General features: G+C 44.5%; 1 long non-coding RNA gene across 1 annotated transcript in view; it reads left to right on the top strand.

Moving 5' to 3' along the window:
- The window catches only part of LOC128811724 (uncharacterized), an 88,170-nt gene extending 84,638 nt beyond the window's left edge, over window positions 1-3,532 (top strand). The window contains exon 2 of the long non-coding RNA XR_008438441.1: window positions 3,115-3,532. This is a non-coding gene — a long non-coding RNA (uncharacterized LOC128811724). The remainder of the gene's footprint in view (window positions 1-3,114) is intronic.
- Window positions 3,533-12,170: the final 8,638 nt, after the last annotated feature.

The following is a 12,170-nucleotide window of genomic DNA, read 5'->3' as shown; positions in this document are numbered from 1 at the left end:
TCATCAATATCGTAATATATTCATAAAGAGAACAACTGCTTGTTCTATCTATAGTATAGAACTCCTAATAGACAAATATTCTTCTTGTCCTTCTAAAAATGTGAAAACAAATAAATAATAAAAAATCAGTATCTGAGCTGGCTCTAATTTTAGTTGTGAATGTACAAGCATTTATTCCAACAATGTAGGCACTAGAAACACAAATTGAAGGTTAATGCTTGATAGTATTCTAAGCACACTTGTGTGCCACTGAGCAGTGCTTGCATACATGGGAAATGCAAGTCTCATCATCCAATTAAGTCGTGTACTGTGTTAGGTCTTACTGCACTGATGTCACCAGTAATTATGGTCATTTATGCCCACGCTGAACTGGGTCTGTAAAATCGTAAAGTAAAACCCAGATATCATTACACAAGCAAGATTCCCATGGACAACAACATGGCATTTACTTTAAAAGAAACCAGGGTTTGGCCTATCTAAAAAGAAAAGAGCTAAGAGCCCTCTTATCATATGAGGTGGTTTTCCACAGTTTCGTTGTTTCATTTATTCCTCTTCTCACCAGGTTTTGTAATGAAACTTCCACTATTGCCCTGCTGTTTATTCACAGCTCCCTGTTCACCTTCATTGACAGGGAGAGTTCCCTGGTAGTCAGTTTTGATTTTATTTCACTTGGTTTCCTGAACAAAATTTCCACTCAGTTTTAACATGTTACTGAATGTATCTTTCTAAAAAAATTCCCCACCAGAGTAGTATGGAGGCCCAGGGGCCTACCACCAGAATTTCAATTCCCCATCCATGGAAGAACAGACTTTAAGAGCTTGCTTCTCCCACAGATCTTTGCAGGCACATGCTGATATATGTAGTTATGTTGCCCCATTGGCCTGTTGGCCTAATTACCCCAGTTCAACCCCTATTCCACCTGTTTGGGTATTCCCGAGAATCTTCTCCATTATCTGTCCTCTCATTGGCCCTTTTTTACTGCATTACTCCACCCCTGTTTCCCTATTGGCTGACCCAACTCTTGACTCCGCCTTTGCACCATTTTTCCCCATATCCATTGGATCCTGACCCTCAACTCCACCCTCCCCTTCCCATATAAAACCCAATGCCCTCAGCATACACCTTTGTCCCTGGACCCTCTTCAACTTTGCACTGTGATCCTGTGTACCAATAAACTCAGTTTGCTGGAGATCATGTAAAGGCCCATCCTGCCTGCTTTGTCAGCTTTCTTGAGCAGCAGTGCACTTCCAGCTTGTGAGTGCTGGATGCTCCAAGGGCCTTGGTAGTGCCACAATGCTACAGAGTAGATGCAGAAAGGGATTTAAAAAATGTTAGTATTACTACAAGATTTCAAATTAAAATGAGGGGCCCTGAAAGTTTTGTGTTTCAAAAAATCAACATCAGTAAACATTGATCAACAAAATCTCAATTTCCAAGTATTTCAGACCTCATCAAGTAGAATTCACTGACTGGTGTAGTCTGTAACTTTACCTAAGTATTAATGAGCCTGGTCTTCTCAGGACTCCTCTGTGCTATTCCACTTTGCGAGCAGTAAATGTAGAAATTATCATTGGGAAGTTTGGTGGGGTCACGTAGAGCAGTACTTCAATTTTCCGTCTTTACCTCAAAGATGTTATGAAAGAATTCAGGCTGCTCTAGAAACCTGTGATTATCAATTAGGGACAGGTTTCACCTGAGGCACTTGGCTCACCTTAAGTGCTATGTGCAGTTCAGGGAGCCACAATAAAATAAATTGATATTAATGTAAGCTATTAGAGAGTACCCGAAGATAAGGGGCTTGGAGGGGAAGCCCCTCCAAGAGGAGGAGCAGCTGAAGTCATTTGGTCTGTCCAGCCTGGAGAAGAGGAAAAGTGAGGAGACACCTCAGTAAGGTCCTCAACATCCTCATGGGAAGTGGAGGGGCAGGCATTGATCTTTCTCCTGACCAGTGAAAGGACTCGAGGGAATGGCCTGAAGCTGTGTCAGGGGAGGTTTACGTTGGATATTAGGAAAAGATTCTTCCCCCAGAGAGTGGTTGGGCACTGGAACAAGCTCCCCAGGGCAGTGGTCACAGCACCAAGTGTGACAGAGTTCAAGAAGTGTTTGGACTGCTCTAAGGCCCATGGTGAGATTCTTGTAGAGGGTCAGGAGTTGGACTTGATCATCTTGTGGGTCCCTTCCAACTCAGAATATCTTCTGCATTGCAATTATAATTGCATTGCATATTTGTTGACACTTCCTCGGGAGACTGTGTAAAATCCTTTGTACTTGTTGAGCCTTAGAAGTATTTTTATCTCATTTACAGAGCAGCAATCTGAAAATTAAACTGACCTTTACCAAACTGATGTTCATTTCTTAACTGTATAAAAATTGTGTGCAAAGCAAACAAAAAAAGTCTTTTGGAATGTTTGCATGGAGATACCATGCTACCAAGCACTTTCACTTTCTTTAAAAAATTTTCTGATTTACAGAATCACAGAATCAAACATGTTGGAAAAGATCTCTGAGATCATCAAGCAATTCCCTTGACCGAACAGATAGACCATGACACTCAGTGCCATGTCTAGCTGTTTCTTGAACACCTCCAGGGACAGTGACTTCACCCCTTTTCTCAACAGCCAGTTTCAATGCTTGAGAACCCTTTCCATGAAGAAGTTTTTCCTAATATCCAATCTAATCTTTCCCTAGTACAATCTGAAGCCATTTCCTCTTGTCCTGTCTCTTGTTACCTGGGAGAAGAGACTGACCCCCATCTGGCTACAGCCTCCTGTCAGGGAGTTGTACAGAGTGATGAGGTCTCCCCTGATTCTTCTTCTCTCCAGGCTGAACAACCCCAGCTCCCTCAGCTGTTTCTCATCAGACTTGTGCTCCAGACCCTTCCCCAGCTCCATTGCCTTGGGCACACTCCAGCCCAACCCCTCGATGTCTCTCTTGTCATGGAGGGCCCAAAACTGGGCACAGCACTTGAGATGGTGCTATAAACAAGTTTATAAGTAAATTGTTATATGTTAGTTATCATGCTTATTAATTGTTACCTGTTAATTACCATGTTTGTTAAATGTGCATTGTTAAGCATATTATTAGTCACCCTCCCTGTACCATTTTTTCTGTCAGGAATCACCTCCGCTGCTTCCCAAAATGGCACCAGGATAACATCACAAGCGTATATGTAAATCAAAAGACATTGATTCCCATCCAACAGAATAACAACCTAGGACAATGAGCCACCCGCCAGTTCAAGAGACCAAGTGACCTGTCCTGCCTGAGAACTGTCCTTCTATTCCATCAGATCAGCATAATTCTAAGCTGTCACCACAACCTAACAAGAACTGGACCAAAGTGAGGACCTTAGACAATGAGCCCAAAGGTGTCTTCCTAGGCACTCCAGTGAGGATGGAAGCCCCAGCTTTTGCTATACAGCAAAGCTGACATCCTCCTCCTCCTCCACGTTGCCGAAGGGAGCAGTGGTGGTGCACATGACCCCTCGGGACACCACCCAGAGCTGATTTCATAATAAAGGCATTACAAAGGAGTAATGCCATTCATTTCAGCTGGGGGCTTGTCCGGCATAGCCATGTCTGAAGAGGACCAGAGACGGGACGGCTGCTCGCCCTCTTGGGTCTCCAGGATAGCTGGCTATCAGGACTGAAGGACGAGCCTGGGACGAGCGACGTCGAAGAGCACCAGGAGGGTGAGAAACTCTGGTGGCAGGTGTAGGAGGCGTGCGAGTGGTGCGTGAGTGAGACAAGAGCCAGCAGCTCGGACCCTCAAAGCGAGTGTGGACCCCTAGTTCCTGTGAGGGGGCTGGCTGGGAATGGGGGGAAGTGAAAGAAACTGGTGAGTGAGGTGCTTCCTGGGGACAAAAAGGCCTCCCCTGGGTGTGCTGAGTGTGAGTCGCACGCATTAGGGCTAGGCCTCCCTTAGTAAGGCCATTGTGACCTAGGCGGCCCCGAGTGTGTGGGGAGCCATAGGCAAGTCACCAGGGTTTACAGGGTGTCCCTTAGACACTGCCGATATCAAGAGCCCATGAGAGTCCCTGCTTCCCAGGACTGGGCCAGGCTTATTGTAGGTGGTGTGCTGCCGTGGTTCTAGGGAGGGAGCCGTAAAACCACAGCCTGAGAGCACATGGTGGGGAGTCAGTGTTGAGGGCAAGGCGGGCATCACACATACCCACACACATCCCTTTTGCTGAGGCTATTCTTCAAAGGGAAGGGTAGCCAAGCCAGATGTGATGGAAGGCAGAGGGGTCAGGCCCCGCTTGGGTTGATCCCGGCAAACGGGAAGGGATACCCCTGGGTAACCCCACGGAGTCTCCTGTGCTCTCCTACCTCTGCACAAGAAAGTCAGGAGGGAGATGGTATTAGGGACAGGACAGTTCTAGCCCGGGGATCAGACTATAGGTCTGGCCTGGTGGGAGGCTAGGCAGGGAAGGTCCTGAGGCCTAGGGAGAGGACCCTAGTGCTAGAGACCCCATTGTGCGCCGCAAAGTGTGCTCGGAGTCTCAGGGGTGAGGCAAGGTGCAGGGGTACGTAGGGGCTTGAGTCACTAGGACCGACCCCAAGAAGTCCGAGCCCTGGGCCAAAGTGGAGTCAAGGGACTGCTGTAGGGGCCAACTAAGTGTAAGTGGAGTGTGTTTGCCTGGGCAGGGGAGAGAGAGGTTGAGTGAAAGGAGAGTGTGTAAACCCTATTCTTGATTCCAATAAACTACTACCCTGTGTGAGAATGAATGTGTGAAAGGTGTAGGAGGAGTGAGAAAAAGTAAGTTTAGAATAGTAAAAAAGATTTGTGTTTGAGTGTTAAAAGTTAAGTTAAAGAATAAGAAAATTATTAGTGGCTTATAAACTTGTGTTGCCCGTCTGTATATTTCTGTTCGGGTAGGGGCACCATTGAAGTTTTAGTTTGTTAGTTCAAAATGGGTAAATGTGTTAGCAAAGAGGGAGGCTCCCTAATAAGGAAGAAAAAAGTGAGAAATATTCCCCCTGATAGCCCACTCAGGCAGCTGTTAGACAAGTAGGATTCTCAGAAGGCTGCAAAAAGCCTAGACCAAAATTAAGATGGTTTATTATTGTACAGAAGTCTGGCCAGAGTTAAAAGTTACAGGGGAAGTGGCCTTGATATGGGACACATGATCAGTGGATATGCTCCCAGCTGAGTCAGCATTAAGAACCCAAGGGAGTCCAGATGTGGAACAACTAGCTTATGCCGCCTGTTGGCAGAAAAGAGCCACAGGTGCTGAAAGTATTTGTAAGTTAAAGAGAAAAAAACAGAATGAGGAGAATAGTGAAGAAGAAAAAGAAGTTACGAGGAATTGGGATCGTCTTGATTATTTACCTCCACCTCCCCTAATTTACCCAGTCCTAAAACCAAATCCCTCACCTGCTCCTCCAGTAGTGACTTCAGTTCCTCCCCCAATCTCTCTTTCTCCCCATCAGTAATTCCATTACCACCTCCTCCCAACATCTCAGCCCCAAACCCAAATCCCTCACCTGCCTCAACCTTCCACTTTCCCCCAGCCCAGCCATACCCCCAGCTTCTTCCTCAGCTCCTCTACTAACATTCCCAACTTTATCCCCAGTCTCGCCTACTACAGGTTTAGCTTCTTCCCCCTCACCTGCATCAATCCCCTTGCCTTCTCCTGATTGGGAGTTGAGTCTGTCTACCATAAATTCCAGTTCACCTTGCCCTGTAATGACCAGCAGAACCCTGTATCCCAAATTACCCCACAGACTTGTGGTCCTATGGAAGGCCTTTACCTCAATACCAGATCAAGAACCTCTAGACAAGAGAAGCTCTTCCCTCTCAGGGAAGTCCCTATGGGTAGAATGGTTGGAGGGGTGTTGTATTGTGTTTGTTTATACCAATGTTATTACCTGTGTTTGTTAAATGGTTTGTCCCTGTAACTCCCCCATACCCCTGTGGTTCAACCCCTGTCACTCCTCCCACAGCCTGCCCCTGTGTCCCCTCCCTGGTACCTTGTCCATCACTCGGCATCCTGTCCCCACCATCTAGAAGCTTCCATCAAGGGCATTGAGTGATTGGATTAGGACCAGGGACCCCTCCCCTAACCTTCTCTGATACGTTGGTATCCCAGTCAGTCGCCCCAAGAGCCACTCCCTAGTTCTTCCCCATTGGTTGTTAGCCCTTTCCACTCCCCCGTTTATAAGCAGTTGTCAAGTCCCTCTCAGGGCTCTTGTTGGCTGGTGCTGTTGGAGGTTGTTAGGGCTCTCGAGAGTTACTAATAAACCTTTCGATGTTTATCCCCAAGAAGAGTCAGCCTCTTCTTTTCAGTGGGCTTGCTGTTTGGTCGCTCCTCCGAAGGCACTCCTGGAAAACTGCAAGGAACCAAAGGGAGTGCCCTCCGCCGTCATCGTGCCGTCTAGCCAGGTCACTCAGGCAGATGCCGAGTGGACATGACGGCAGAGGGGTGGGATTTGTGAATGCCCCATTGATGGCTTCTGAAGTACAAGGCTTTAAGAAAGAACTAGGGAATCTGGTAGAGGACCCAGTAGGTATATCAAATCAGGTAGACCAGTTCCTCGGCCCCAGTATTTACACTTGGGGAGAATTAAATTCCATAATTAATATATTGTTCTGCCCTGAAAAAGTTAGAATGAACCGGGCAGCAGGAATGAGGATCTGGGAGAGGGAGAATAGGTTAGGGCCTCCTGGGGACCTTAAAATACCCCTGGGTAGACCCTGGCTGGAACCTGAATCAAGAAGAAGGTAGGTGAAATATGAGGGACTATCAGTCCCTGATAGTCAAAGGTATAAAAGAATCCATCCCCTGAGGTAATAATACCAAATTGGCTTTTGAGGGCACACAAGAAAAAGATGAAACACCAGCGACCTGGCTTAATAGATTAAGGAGAAACTTTCAGTTATATTCTAACATTGGCCCAGATAGTCCAGAGGGCCAGGTACTTCTAAAACTACAATTCATCAGCAAATCCTGGCCAGATAATAGAAGATAGTTAGAAAAGATTGAAGACTGGCAGGAGAGAAGTATAAATGATCTATTAAAAGAAGCTCTGAGAGTATACTTGAGAAGAGAAGAGGAGAAAGCAAAGTCAAAGGCTAGGATTTTGGTAGCAGTAGCCTGAGAAAGTGTATGCATAGGGGCTAATAAAGACCAACCAGCCTTACCCCCCTAGACTAAGTCAAGATAAGCCAATGTCCTTCCTCACTGGGACGGTATTGGGATAGATCAGAATCCAGAAAGGATAATGATAAATTAAAAAGGCCAGAAGGGGCATTTAATGACAGGACGTGTTACTATTGCGGGGAGGTTGGGCATTTTAGAAGGAACTGCAAAAAGCTGCAGTTCGATGAGGCGATTGTTTGAGAACAGGAGGCCCTAGAGAGGCTCTTAAGGGGCAATGATTAGGGGTGTCAGGGGCTTTATATGTTGGGGGACCCAATGAGACATCAAGAGGAGCCCTTGGTAAACTTTAATGTGGGTCCCCAAAACGAAGAATTTTAGTTTCTTGTGGACATGGCAGCAGACTGATCCAGTATTAACAGACTCCAAATGGGGATAACAATTGGAAGAAAGACCTGTGAGGTATCAGGAGCAGAAGGAAAGCCTTTTACGGCATCAGTCATTGAAAATGTGGAAATAAAAGGAAATTTGAAACATTGCTTACTAGACATTATTTGTTTGCCCAAATTACAGTCTAATTTGTTGGGACCTACAGGTCCAGTTAGGGGTGGGAATTATCCCAAAGAATGGAAAAATGGTAGTCCAGGTCATGAGACTAACCCAAGGAAACATAGATGAGATTAACCCTGCAGTGTGGGCAGAAGAAGGGAAATATGGGTACCTGGATATCCCCCCAGTAAAAATAGAAATGCAAAAAGAAACCCCTCCCATCCAGGTGAGACAATACCCAATATCCCCAGGAAGTAAGAGAGGATTAGCACCAGTGGTAGAACATCTTTTAGAAGAGGGCATTTTAGAACCTTGCATGTCCCCACATAACACCCCTATACTAGCAATGAAGAAAGCTGAAGGAAAGTACAGGTTAGTTCAAGATCTGAGAGAGATGAACAAAAGGACTATAGCTAGGCATCCTGTAGTGCCTAACCCTTATACCCTATTAAGCCAAATCCCAAGAGATCATGCGTGGTTTACAATAATAGACCTAAATGATGCTTTCTGGGCATGTCCTTTAGCAGAAGAGTGCCGAGACTGGTTCACCTTTGAATGGGAACACCCTGATAAGAATAGAAAACAGCAACTAGGGTGGACATGTCTGCCTCAGGGGTTCACTGAATCCCCCAATCTCTTTGGGCAAGCGTTAGAAGAGCTATTAGATCAGTTCACCCTCGGGAAAGAGGTACAGATCCTACAATACGCTGACAATCTGCTCATATCAGGAAAAGAGAAGAGTAAAGTTAAAGCTGTCAGTGTCCAACTTCTAAATTTTTTAGGGACAAAGGGCCTAAAAGTATCCCGAGATAAACTACAATTTGTGGAACCAGAGGTCACTTATCTTGGCCACATAATAGGGGGAGGGTATAAAAAACTACGCCCTGAAAGAATCTCAGGAATTCTGTCTATCTTGGCCCATAAGACCAAAAGAGATGTAAGAAAACTCCTAGGCCTATTTGGATATTGTATATTATGGATAGCCCAGTACACACAAAGTGTAAAATTTCTCTGTAACAAATTAGTAGATCAGGGACTAGTAAAATTGACAGAAAAGGATGATAAACAGCTATAGGATCTAAAGAATAAGTTATCTTCAGCTCCAGTTATAAGCCTGCCCGACCTTAGCAAAAAGTTTGATCTATTCATGAGCACAGATGAGGGAGTTGCATATGGGGTGTTAACCCAAGAATGGGGAGGATGCAGAAAACCGGTATCCTACCTCTCAAAACTACTAGACCCAGTGGCCAGGGGGTGGCCAACTTGTCTACAGGCAATCGCTGCTGCAGCCGTCCTAATAGAGGAAGCCCAGAAGTTAACGTTACATGGAAAACTTAAAATACATACGCCACGTGATCTTAGGACAGTTATAAGTCAAAGGGCTCAACAGTGGTTAACAGACCCCAGGAATTTAAAATATGAAATCATCCTGATAGACACAAATAACTTAGAGCTAGCCACTTCAAAATGTCTCAATCCTGCACAATTCCTCTCTGGGGAACCGGTAACTGCTTTAGAACATGATTGCTTAGAACTAATAAATCTGCAAACAAAAGTAAGGGAAGATCTAGAGGGTGTACCCCTACCTTACGGAAAAATGTTATTCACCGATGGGTCCTCAAGGGTAATAGCCAGGAAAAGATCCTCAGGATATGCTGTAGTAGACGGAAAAAGCATGAAAGTCCTAGAAAAAGGAAAGCTACCTTCAAACTGGTCAGCCCAGTGCTGCGAAGTATACGCTTTAAAGAGGGGATTAGACTTGCTCGAGAAAGACCAAGGTACTGTTTATACTGATTCACAGTATGCATTTGGTATAGTCCACACGTTTGGAAAGATCTGTGAGGGGTGTGGATACCTGACCTCTAAAGGGAAAAACTTAGTACATACAGAATTAATCAGATTAGTACTGAAATCCCTACAGAAGCCAATAGACGTAGCTGTAGTACCCGTAAGAGGACACGAAAAAGGGGATACTCTTGAAGCAAAGGGGAACCAACTAGCCAACAGACAGCCAAAGATGCGGCCTTAAAGTCAGGAGAGCCAGTAAAGATTCTTAAGCTAGGAAAAGTATCAAGTGAAAAAGAAGAGAGGGTAAAGCCAATATTCAGTGAAAAAGAACAAAGGGCAGTAAGAGAATTAAAATTGCCCCAAGGGGAACATGGAGAATGGTTGACACCCAATGGGCGGAAGTTTCTAAATAAAGCTTTAGTTCAGAGGGTGCTAACAGAGATACATGAACTAACCCACTGGGGAACCTAAGGATTGTGTGACCACTTCCTAAGAGCAAACTGTGTATCAGAATATATATAATTTGGCAAAAGCAGTGACTCAAGGATGTGTGATCTGCCAAAAGATAAACCAAAAAGTAATGAGAAAAACAGAACTTGGGGGAAGAGAATTAACTCTATTTCAAAATACACAAGTAGATTTCACTGAAATGCCCCCTGCACAAGGGTATAAACATTTGCTAGTAATGGTGGACCATCTTACCCACTGGGTAGAAGCATTCCCAACTAAGAAAGAAACAGCAGAATTGGCTGCAAAAACAATCCTAGAGAATATCCTTCCCCGGTATGAGTTAGTCAACAACATTGATTCTGAGAGAGGACCACACTTTGTTGCCCAGACCTTACAGCAGGTTATCGAAGCTCTGGGGATGAAATGGAGGTTGCATACTCTGTGGCATCCCCAGAGTTCAGGTAGAGTAGAGAGGATGAATAAATCCCTCAAAAATGTGTTAACAAAATCAATGGTTGAAACTCAATTAAATTGGCTCAGGTGCTTGCCTCTAGCACTATTGTGTATTAGAACTAGACCACGGGTGGATATAGGAGTCTCCCCTATGAAATGATGTTCGGGCTCCCATTCTTAATATTCCCTTATAGTACAAGAAATTATTTAGATGGAGAAGAAGCCAGTAGGAAATACTTAGAAACTATCAGGAGGACATTAGAAGGCCTTAGAAAAGGGGGATATCTCCCTCTAATCTCCCTCTAACTTTCCCTCTTGACACCAATGCACGTAACATTAACCCCGGGGATTGGGCATGGAACAACACTCCGCTAACCCCTAAATCTGAAGGTCCCTTCCAGGTACTGCTAACCACACACACTGCAGTACAAACCCAAGAAAAAGGCTGGACACATATCACCAGGGTCAAAGGATCTGTACCACCTCCCAACAACTGACCAAATTCACCTGGGTCATTTGTGGAGCCAGCGAAAGGAACCCCATCTATTGATCCACAGGAGTTGGTAGTAACCCAAGGCTCAGGAGACCTGAAGATAACTCCCAAAAAGAAGCCGAGAATAAGCAGAGACTGAAGACTGAGTTTAGAGGGTTTCATAGACTGTTACGAAAGTTGAGAAGTTTATTATGTGTTAATGTAGAATTATAGATTTTTTATAATAGTCTGATTTTTAAAAGAGACATTTTTAAAACATCTGAAAGGACATTTTAAAGCTTTTTAATGTTAACAAGAGTTAAGTCATTTTCAGAGTTAAAATACTCCCCCTGAGAGAATTTTATTTCCTACAGAGCATTTCCTAAGGGCAGCTAAAGTAGTAGGGGAAAGGGAGTGGGACAGCCAGTCTTGAAGAAGGACTCTATTGAATTTCTGAGAAACCTCTCTGACCCAAGAGGCAGGACCGGGTGAGCAAGGACTGGAAAGATGGCTCTTACCAGACTCTTGGAAGGGCTAGTGCTAATGCTACTCACGAGTGTAATACCACTCACAAGTGGCACTCTCAGTAGAGAGGTGAATGCTTGCACTAAGTGCTACCATCCCATTTATGATGTAGAGGACCTCAGGTCCTTATTTAGAGTCCATACCAATCTGAATCCTAGCTGTTTCAACCACTCCCAGTTAAGTACCTGTCAAGAAGATGGGAAAATTTGTAGGCTTGTGAAAAATACAGCCTCCTATAGGCAGTGCCTGTTTGGGGAATGTCCTGTAGGAAACTCCTGGCTCTACTTTGAGCATAAAGCAAACTGAAACGCATTAGTAGACCTAGTAAAAGAAAAAGATAATCTTGTCATCCCCTTAGGAAAGAACTTGTTCATAGATCTAGTAGAAAGAATCAGCAAAGAATTAGATCTGATTGTTGGGTGTGTGGGAACACCCAAATGACAGAAATCTGGCCATGGGAAGGGATCAGTTTAAGCCTGCTAGAAATCCTAAGATGGAAACAAGTTAGACAAGAACCAGAAATCCTGGGATCAAGGGGTAAAGAAAAGTGGGATCTGAAGTCAAGAGTAATCGGAGAAGAATGTAACATGAGGACAGGAAGAAGATATAATACCCCCGTAGGAAAAATGGTATGTAAAAAGTATCTAATGATAAAAAAATCTAGATACAAAATGGGTCCCAAGAGAGCCAAATAGGTATTGGGCTATTGGAAAGAAAGAAAAAGGGTGTATCTACCATGAGGGATATAAATTACAGAAATGTGTAGAAAAAAGGAAAAACCCATTTTGGGGAATAAGAGAACTGTCAAAGTTTTGGGAATTCCTGTTCAAAACA

This window comes from Vidua macroura, chromosome 1 (genome assembly GCF_024509145.1).
Source record: "Vidua macroura isolate BioBank_ID:100142 chromosome 1, ASM2450914v1, whole genome shotgun sequence".
NCBI classification, from domain to species: domain Eukaryota; kingdom Metazoa; phylum Chordata; class Aves; order Passeriformes; family Viduidae; genus Vidua; species Vidua macroura.
Note: the sequence above shows the minus strand (reverse complement) of the source record. Positions and strands in the feature narration are given on the sequence as shown.